This window comes from Gallinula chloropus, assembly GCF_964237585.1.
Source record: "Gallinula chloropus genome assembly, chromosome: Z".
Taxonomy (NCBI): Eukaryota; Metazoa; Chordata; class Aves; order Gruiformes; family Rallidae; genus Gallinula; species Gallinula chloropus.
The window spans coordinates 70,029,312-70,040,455 of NC_140089.1; positions in this window are offsets into that span (position 1 = coordinate 70,029,312).

Here is an 11,144-nt window from a genome sequence, read left to right on the forward strand (position 1 = left end):
CTGTTCAAAAAAAAGAGAAATATCATCACAGTAACTCAAAATAGTTTTGCCAACTTCATAGGAACACACCCCAGGGACTGCTATACAGATGTGGTAAACATCGATGTAGTCAGTACTTCACTGGCCAGGAGCCTGCTAGTTGCACAAAACCAATAGGCTTCAGAGATGACTTTCAACAGGGCCACAAAGATGATGTGTGAGGGCTGGAGCTCCTCTCCTGTGAAGACAGGCTGAGAGAGCTGGGCTTGTTCAGCTTGGAGAAGAGAAGGCTCTGGGGAAATCTATTTGTGGCATACCGATATTGAAAGAGGTATGCCATGGAAACTGGGAGAGGGACTGTTCACCAGGGGAGTGTATTGATAGGACAAGGGGAAATGTCCTCAAGCTGAAATAGGTTTAGATTACATGTTAGGAAGAAATTCTTACCTGTGAGGGTGGTGAGGCCCTGGCACAGGCTGCCCAGAGAAGCTGTGGCTGCCCCCTCCCTGACAGTGTTCAAGGCCAGGCTGGATGGGGCTTTGGGCAACCTGATGGAGTGGAGGGTGTCCCTGCCCACAGCAGGGGATTGGAACTGGATGGGCTTTGAGTTCCCTTCCAACCAAAAGCATTCTGTGATTCTAACATCATCAAAATGAAGCAGAGTAACCAAGAACACTACAAGATGATATGCATAATCAAAACTGTCTGACAAAGGGGGATTTGTAAGTCAAAGACAATTCAGTAATGAATTGCAGAAGCCTTGCTGGCATAAGAATTTAAAAAAAAAGAAACATTTTAAAGTAAGTAATTTTTTAAGTTAAATAAAATCGGTTTGCAACATCTCTATGAATATGACTTTAATCTTGGAGGATATGCCCATTTATGAGAATACCAAATTCTGTGTGTCATATGCAGATCAGCACACATGTAATTATTTACTGAAAAGAGCTTGACACACAAAAATAATAAAGCACTGTTCTTTCTGTTCTGTAGACTTAACTGTTAGCAATGTGTAATAAAGACCCACAGTGCATTCTGTATTGTAAAGACTTCCGTGAAAGAAGACCAGTAGTTCAAAAGGCAGGCTTTCCACTTGTCTGCATCAACCACAGAACACAAAGTTGACATATGTCCTGGTTCTGGCCAGGCCAGAGTTACCCTCCCCAAGCAGCCAGTCCAGGTGAGCTGAGTCAGCCAGGGCTGTTTTCCACACCACCTGGCATCACTTCCCCATGAAAGGGGCTGGTTGGGGAGGGGCACTCCTGGGTGCCTCCAGGACCCTCCAAGTTCAGCTGGGGTATCAGGTTGGTCATCACATGGGTCCTCAAGTAATGCAGTATCATTGGGTTGGTAAGGTGCTCTGTGTTATCACCGGGTATGAGTGTAATTTGCCATGGGCTGTTATTGTTCCCCTTTCACAGTGATGTTGTCAGCAAACTGTCCTTATCCCACCCCATGGAGGGTCTGTCTGTTTCTCCTCTGGGAGCGAGCAAGTAACTTTTCCCCATACTCTATTTAGGAAAGCTTTTTCCATTCAGATCCAATACAACAATTGTTTCTAACTACACAAGTACATACTTCTGCACACAGAGGAGCTGTGACACCATGACTAAAGGACATGGTACATCTATAAGGCATGGTGTATCTAAAGGCAGTATGCCTTTAGCCTATATAAAGCATAAGCTCTGTCACCTTAAGGATTCCTAACATCTTTCACGGAATCACAGAACGTTAGGAGTCGGAAGGGACCTCAAAATGTCATCTAGTCCAACCCCCCTGCTAGAGCAGGATCACCTAGACTAAATCCCACAGGAACACATCCAGACAGGTTTTGCATGTCTCCAGAGAAGGAGACTCCACAACCTCTCTGGGCAGCCTGTGCCAGTGCTCCATCACCCTCACAGTGAAAATCTTTCTGCTTACATTCACATGGAACTTCCTCTGCTCCAGCTGGAACATGACATGACATCCTCTCCTGCTGACACTCTTCTAACAACTTTGAAAGAGGAAAGGCATCAAACAGCCATTGCTGTCTTCTACCTCAACCTCTTGGAGAGACAGACCTTGTCCTACACGAGATCAGCCAATGCCAAATGCCAGGAGCCCAAGTGAGCCTGTGCTCAGTGCCTCTGAGCCACCTGCCTGGGATGTTATGCACAGATGTAACTGGAAATGCCATGACCATCACTTTTCAGACCTCCAAGATTCAAAACCTAGGCTTTTACACAAATCCTACAGGGAAAGAGGACACTTCAGATAAGAGGGTGTAAAATCATCAGCTTCCAGGATTAGCCAGGAGTCCATCAAAGGTGAGAACCAGTGAGCATCAGAAGAGGAAAACAGAGGTTTATCTGCATGAGTCAGAGAAGAGAGTGGCATGTAAGGAGAAATCAATAAATACATAAACCCACAGTCCTTAACTGAGTTACAGATAGTCAGCTGAACCTCAGAACAGGGTGAATAAGATTTAAAATTCTAACGTTTAAATAGAACTTAATTTAAAAAAAGACTTAGGTGTGATTCCTTCTGGAAAATAAACCTATCTAAATTTCAAATTATGATAGCCTTATAACAATGCTATCATATTCTACTGAAATAAATTACTTCAAACAATATGTATCTCATGAGAAAAATAGAAATCACTAAGCTTACAGACACATCTGAAGGAGCAGCACAGAGCAGAATCCCTGACACACTGTGCCAACTTTTAACTGCAGCTTGTTCTAAATAGAAAAAATTCATCAAGTTCTACAACTTATTAATTTAAAAGCTGCGAATCAACTGGAAACTGAAAAATCAGGAAAGCTGTTTTCCTCTTGCATTTTCTAAACAACAATAACAACAACAAAGTCACAAAAGGATAAGATAGTTTTGTTCTAAAATCCTGAAGGACACAGCAACCAGGAAAGGTCAGTTCAGTCAGCAACTGCTGATAACAGTTGTTGTTTGGCATAGCCTAGAGTTACAGATGTAAAACGTGTTTCAATAAGCCCTCTCTTTTGTTATACAGCAATATTTAACAGCATACTGAACATTAATGCATTTTAATATAAAACACTGTACATTGCATTTTTACCTAAATGCAGCTTCATCATAATACAGAAAAAATAATTAGTCTGTATCTAGTAAATAGAATATAGTTCATTATTCTCTGAACAAGCATAATAAACTAACCTCTAAATATATCTTAAGATACATAAAAAGCTGCAAAACAAATTAATTACTATATTATTATAAAATTCTTTAGGGAAAAAAGCTCGTGGCTACAAAAACAAAACAAGATTCAATTTCTTTATTTTTTCATATTGGTCCACTTTTTCTTATTAACCACATGACTTTATCTAATTTGATAATGGTCACTGACAGAAAGGTTGGGCCATCAATATCACTGGAAGTGAATGCTGGTGACACTACCAGCGTAACTGCAGCCCTCACAGCCACGCTGTCATTCCTTGTTCTAAAAACAGCCAATCCAGGGCTTAAACAGGCTTCACATACCCATCTGGACTTGAAGCTGTCTTCCTAGGCCCAGTGTCTGAGGGAATACACAGTCTATTTTGGCTACAAGAGTCTACTTTGAGAAGTGATTTTGTGTCAGACGTTTTCAGTCAGTAAGACCTTAGGATGGTTGCCTTCGTGCAGTGACTCGAAGATGGAGAAAAAGATGCCTCTGCATGAGTGAGAAAATCAGGTGGGCAGGGCAGGTGGATCCACACACTGAGCTTTAAAGAAAGGCGTAAGTCTCATCAAGAGAGGATGGCAAAAGCCATGTCTCCTTAGAGTTGCCAGATTTGGGTGGTTTTAACCTGAAGTTTGTGCAGAATAGACACATGTCAAAAAATCGGAAATATTTTCTGTACTACTTAGAACTACAGAATGTGTAAGGTTGGAAGGGACCTTTAAATCTAATCATCCAGTCCAACTCCCCTGCAGTAAGCAGGGACATCTTCACTAGATCAGATCGCTCAGAGCCCCATCAGGCCTGACCTTGAATATCTCCAGGGATGGGGTCTCCACTACCTCTCTGGGCAACCTGCTCCAGTGATCCACCACCCTCATAGTGAAGAATTTTTTCCTAATACCCAACATAAACCTCCTCTTTTCAAGTTTAAAACCATTACCCCTTGTCCTGTTGCTACATGCCCTCATGAACAGTCCTTCCCCAGCTTTCTTACAGGCACCTTTCAGGTACTGGCAGGCCGCTATAAGGTTCCCACGGAGCCTTCTCTTCTCCAGGCTGAACAAGACCAACTCTCTCAACGTGTTTTCACAGGAGAGGTGCTCCAGCCCTTTCATCATTTTTGTGGCCTCCTCTGAGCACGTTCCACCAGGCCCATGTTGTTCTTGTGGTGAGGGCCCCAGAGCTGGACACAGTACTCCAGGTGAGGTCTCACCAGAGCAGAGCAGAGGGACAGAATCACCACTCTCCATCTGCTGGCCACACTGATTTTGATGCAGCCCAGGATGTGGTTGGCCATCTGGGCTGCAGATGCACATTGGTGGCTCATGTCCAGCTTCTCATCCATGAGTACTCCCCAGCTCCTTTCCTCAAGGCTGCTTTCCAGCACATCGGCTCCTAACCTGTATGGGTAATGGGGATTGTCCCAACCCCGGTGCAGGACCCTGCACTGGGCTTTGTTGCACCTCAGGAGGTTCACCTGGGCCCACTTCTCCAGCCTGTTCAAGTCCCTCCGGGTGGCATCCCATCCCTCTGGCACATCAACCTCGCCACTCAGCTTGGTGTCATCAGCAACTACTTCAGAGCAGTAGTTCAGTCTTGCCTCTTAAGCTAAGATCAATTCCAGATGTTCCAGAGTGAAACACACATCCACTTAAAAAATGTTACTAACGTGTTTCACAAGAAAGCAAATAAAAACTCCCTGGAACTGCTCAGGGAATCATCCATCCCTGTGCTACTGCGGCTCTGCCAGCGTTACAAGGATGCAGAGAACACCACAGGTAATCCTGTGCTTCCACAAACAGGGGAAGGAAAGAGAACTGAAGCACAGAAGTTGACTTTTCAGACCTCTTCATCACTCAGAAAAGGTGACTGTGGGCCCGCAGCTCAGCCATGCACATAATACACCATTCTGAAGGAGAGACTTATTAATCGTATATTCTAGAAAACATTATAACCTCAGACTCACTTGCTAATGGTTTTGTGCTTCTGCTACTGTTGTATCCCTTGATTTTAGGAGTTAATTTGCAATCTCAACAATGCCTACACACCATTTCATCTTGTCTTTTTCTCAGTGATTGAGCTTTCTTACACTCGCACTATCAAATATCCTTCTCCATGTTAATCTTAAATTTATATAAATGTAAAGAGCAAACATTAAGAATTCTTTAATAGTCTGTTTCCCATTTCCTTTCGCTATTTTTTTTTTTAGGTTCTCTTGTGAATGTTCTCCAGCATTTCATATTTCACACCCTTCCTGAAGGGCAAACAAAACATCTGAAGAGTCAGAGTTAGTTCTGCAGAAGTGAGCTACAGTCTCCATTGCATTAATGCAGTGAACACGTGACATAACAGGGAAGTCTCTGCACAGCTCACCTTCCTCTGCCCCTCACCACCTTTCACTGCTGGATACTAAACACCTCATGCACCTTTTTGTAGGAACATAAGATCACTACCAGACACTTGACACACTGTTCCTACTTCTGCACATCTGAGCTGAATGCTAGCCCTTTTTTACCCCCAACAGAGAAAATGGTCATCTAAAACAGTCTTTACGTTACTACTTGTCAAAAGTTTTAATTCTGTTGAGCATCCTCTTTACTTTTTGATCCCAAATATATTTATCTGGGTGTTGACCTGCATAAGACAATTCCCATGTCACTCTGATAATTCAGATCACATATCATGGTTTTCTTTTGTTTACTACCTATATGGTTAACTTTACTAACACGTTTTTTATACCTTAGTCAAAACTGGTAGCTGAAACACACACAGTAGTGTGAAACCAAGCTTCATGGGACCTACCAGAAACAGTTATGTTTCATGGTCTCACAGTATGGCATTTTTTAAATTGAAATGTTCCCTACAAGCACCAAATAAAGCAAAACATTACCAGACTTACATGATTATTATAGAAAAAATAAAAGTGCTGAACCTTCAATACCGAAACCTCTGTGATACAAACCTAAAGCTTCCCCCATCCCATTTTTATCCCGTTTGAAACCTGTTTTGTTACTGATTTGCCTCCAACAGAAAGAATCTGAACTATTGTTCTTTTGCCCCATGCACGAACCTGTCTTCAAGCACGAAAACATTCCCTTGCCGAGTGCCTTAACTCACAGAGGCTAGAAGTTGGATTTCAACATTTTAGACAAATCATCTTCAAAAGACCATGGTCACACAGTCCTTTATAGCTGAGAAACTCCGTGCAGCTTCTCCAATTTAGGCATGCATGCATGTAGGTGATACTTAGGACAGACGTATACCCGCAGAATCCAAAAGCATTCTTTCCCAGGAGGCAGAAACTGTGCAAGCATCAGAAGCATGGGGCCAGTGTATTTAAATCTGACATGCTGCTTTGGATAAATTTAAGTGAATGCAGGCAATTTGAGCAGCCAGCAGTTAGGAAAGAGCTTTTACTGCCTCTGGTGACTGCATATGTTGTATCGCACAAAGCAAGCCACCGCCAAGCATCTGTATCATGGATTCCCCCCTCCCCCCTCCCCACCCCCCCCAAAAAAAAAAAAAGGAAACAAACACAATCAGCTAAATTAAAAGTTTAAATTCTTGCCATCTCACAGACACGAAAGAAAGAAACTGAAAGGAGTTGCTTAGCCCAGACAGCCACAGACGCATGCACTGCCCCAAGTCTGGGACGAACAAGTCCAGGCTGGATGGGGTTTTGGGCAACCTGGGCTAGTGGAGGATGTCCCTGCCCACGGCAGGGAGTTGGGACTAGATAGGCTTTGAGGTCCCTTCCAGCCCAAACCAGTCTGTCACTCTCTAACATCTGGAGAGATGTGAACGCAAGCACGCATCACCACCGGTAAAAGATCCAGTGGAGCGGCACTTCCAGGGAACAATTTCAAACTTTCCCACGCTCCCTATTGAGAAAAAGCAGCGGGACCCCTACTAAAAACAAAACAGAACAAACGAAAAAAACCCACAACAACCAACAACGTTTCACTTACCGCCGGTGCCGGAGGGGTGTTTCGGTAACCGGGACCTCCGCCACCGCGCGACTGCCAAGGGATGGAACAAAATAGGAAGTTACTCGGCTCCGCGCAAGACACGCTCTTTCCTGTAATTCTGGAAGGCAGAAACCACCGCCCCCGGCGCCAGACCTCGCTTCACCAGACCTCGCTTCACCAGACCCGAGCTGCCCTCGCACCGGCGCTGAGCCCCCGCCGCGGGAAGCGCAGCCGCGGGGGCTGCCCAGGCGGATCAGATGCGATGCGATGCGATGCGATGCGATGCGATGTGATACCCTGCCCTGCCCTCCCCGGCTGCCGGCGCCGGGAACTCCCCGAAAAGGGCCGGAGGGGCGGGGTGGTGACAGCTCCCTCCGCCCCGCTCAGCCACCGCCTCGGGGACCCGCGTGGGACCGCAGCATCCAACCCGCTCCACCCCGCCGGAGCCCTTGCCGCTGCCTCCCGGGGCCGCCTGCCGCCCGCACGGCCCCCGGCCCGAAGCCAGAGGCCAGCAGGGCAGGGGGGCGCGGGGCGGAGGGGGGCGAGAGCTGGGCGAGGGGACGCGGGTGCTCAGCCCACCTCGCCGTCCGCAGCGGAAGGGCAGCCTGCGGCGCCCGGGGCGGTGGGTGTTCGGGACACAGGCTAACGGCGCTCTGGCAGGGTGTGGAGTAGCCGGCTACATAACGACGTGCGCGGCCGCGTTTTGCCGCGGGCGAGCCAGTCCCACGGTGTCTCTGAAGGGCAGAGGCACGGGCCGTGGAACGAGCCGGCTGCGCCACAGCCACCGCCCAGCACCCGCGTCCCTCGCGCGTTATGTGGGGCGCCGGCACCGCGAGGGAAGCTTCTCCGTTTCAGAGCTCACAAATGCGTTCCCATTAACGGCTTGGAAGAAGACTGCCGCCATCAGCAGCATAATGTGGAATAAAAGGAATGAGAGTAGAAGGAATATTGCAATTAAGAGAGATACTGTGAGTTTAGCAAATGGCAATCTAAAGTGCCCGGTGACGCGCCTCTTCAAAGTCATCTCTGAGCAGACACTGTCCGAGATCTCATACTATGTTTTAGTATCTTAACCAGTGTCATCCAGAGGTCCCGGCCCCATTTCAGGAGCAGAGCCATGACAGACAATGAAGGTATTTATCCCACACTAGTGTCAGGGGCAAGACAAGGTGTAGATGGGGATACAGAGGTTTATTTTAAAAACAGTGAAATATGAGCTGTCCCCTTGATCCGTTATCTCACTCTCTCAAGCACACCAGCCCTTCCCATCATGGAGATGGACACCGGTCTGGGAAAACTGCTGGGCCCCTGCTCCACAGCCTCTCACAATCACCAGCCCATGTGCCCGGGCTTCCCAGCACTTGCCTCCGTGTATCTCTCTCATCTCAAGGATCTCTCAGCACTTCCACAATCTTTCTCCTCGCAAAATATTCACCTCCTTTCTGCTCCCCAAGTCCTGGCCCTCCCATGCAACATCCTACATGCACGAGCACAAAGGAGGACCAGCCTGCATGCTGAATCGGAAATGCCCAGTGTCCTGTTTCAGATGTTAACAAGAAGCCACAAAGCAGCACATGCATCACAATTACTTGCATTCACAAGGCAGCATTCACAATTTAAGTGTTGTTTGTTTGGCCTTTTTTCTTTTTTTCCCCCTACATAATTACCCATCCGAATCTCCCAACATCTCCCTACCCATCCCAGTCAGTAAACAAGTAAATGAGCAGGCTGGCACAAGTCCTGTAGCTCAGGCTTAGCTGTTGGTGAGCTGATGCCCACTTCATTGACTCGTTCCTGCTGCTGTGACTTGTCAGGCTCCTGTTTTCACATGCTTTTTTCCTTCACAGCAGCGACTTGGACACATCAGTTCAGCACCACCACCCCACCCCACCCAACTTCCAGAGCACTCATTAGCTTTCACCCTTATTAGCTAATCAGAGTAAATCAGGTAGCCTGTTGATTTTTTTTATGTTTTGAATGATCTTGCCATTTCCCCATCATCCATGGCCTCAGTATAAGCCTGCACTGTGAACCGCTTTGGTGCTTCTAAATTGCCTCTGCTGTTTAGAAGTATCATAATATATTATCATGCCTCAAAAGTTCCTTTTCTTTTACTACCAGGTAACACATAAAACAGAAATGGGATTCAACAGAAACAGACCCTAACTGCAATCTAAATTCTCCTTGGCATACTCACTTTTTCTTTAATGAGTACAACGAGACCATTATTTTTAAAAAATTTCTTTAGACCTGTATTCTGGACTTGGTCTAATCGTTGCCTGTGCTGACAGCTTAATACATTATTGACTTACTGAAAGATGGCTGCTCAATCTTTGGAAGCGATTAAAAGTTAAACCAGACTTAACAAAATAGTTAGGCAGGTGCTTCACTTCTGAAAACCTCGAGTAATCCATCTGACTGACTCAGAACTAGTTACTTACATGCTTAAATTAAACCTCCCATAGTCTTACATGTTTTGGTGTGAACAGGGCTGTGGCACTTAAAAAATTCCAGGATGCAGAGAGCGCTTACTGGAAGCAGTGGCAGTAACTGTTCCAGCAACCACCATTTAGTGATTTAGTGTAGTGATTTAAAAGTACAACATCTTACAGAAAAGGTGACATGATTTTCTAAAGTGATTTGCTACAGAAGACAGGAAGCCTTTATAGTAGAAAAGAAATTACAACAAAAATGTGTTTTCATATCAACATTTAACAGATGCTTTTATCCAGTTTGCACAAATGCTCTAAAAGGCCAAGCTTTCCTGTTCCAAGGGTGGAAGGAAGCTACCTTTCAGTAGCACACTTTTGAAAAACATTTATCTTCTTTATTATGTAAGACCATACACTGTAAAATTAATGATCACTGTGTAATTACAGTGTGTCTGTATATATTAACACTTTGGCACAGAACAGAGAATCTTGTAGTTAAGTGGAACAATGAGGTGCATTTTCACAGGCCAGTCTGCAAACTGACCTTGCCACATTTAATCATGCAGTCTTGATGGAAAACAAATTTACAGAACTTTACTTCAAGAAGTGATAAGTTGGTTTTAGAACCACTGAACATCCTGACTTGGAAGGGACCCATCATCGAGTCCAACTCCCGGCTCCACACAGGGCCAGACAAGTCAGAGTGTGGCACTGAGCGCATCGTCCAGATGTTTCTTGAGCTCGGCCAAGCTGGGTGCTGTGGCCACTTCCCTGGGCAGCCTGTGCCAGTGCCCAACCACCCTCTCAGTAAAAAGTCTTTTCCTAACATCCAACCTAAACCTCCCTTGTCTCAGCTTCATGCTGAGAGGAGGTTGGTGCCTGCTCCTTAGCTCCCCTTTGTCAGGAAGCCATAGTCATGAGGTCTCTCCTCAGCCTTCTCTGCTCCAGGCTGCACAAACCAGGGGACTTCAGCCTTTCCTTGTAAGACTTCCCCTCCAGACCCTTCACCATTGGTCTGGGTTTGCCCCAGCTGAGAGCTGAGCGCCACACAGTTGCTCGTTCTTTAAAAGGGAGTGGGGGGGAAGTTTGGGGAGGGAGGAAGAGGGAAGGGAAAGGGAAAAAACCCCAAAACCAAGGAACCAAAACCTCACAGGCTGGGATAAGGATAGTTTACTAGAATAGCAGAAAGATGGATATAACAATGATAACAGGACTTTTTAGCAAAATATATCAAACTGGTGATACACAATGCAGTTTCTCACTGAACCAAACAACTCAGGCAGTGCAGCCCAGAGCCACCCCGAAAAAACCATATCGTTCCCAAAATCGCACGTCCTGGAGCCATCTGCTCCTCCTCCTCCAACCAGCCCCTCTTTATGCTGAGCAGGACGTAATTGGCATGGGATACCCTCTTTGGCCAGTTCGGTTCACCTGTCCTGGCTGTGTCCCCTCCCTTCTCTTTAGTAGGGAAATACGAACAACTGAAAAGTTCTTGATTGTTTGGCAACAACTAGAAACACCAGGGTGCTGTCAGCATTGCTCTCATCCTAGCTCCCAAGTGAGGCATTCGATCTGCTATTAGAA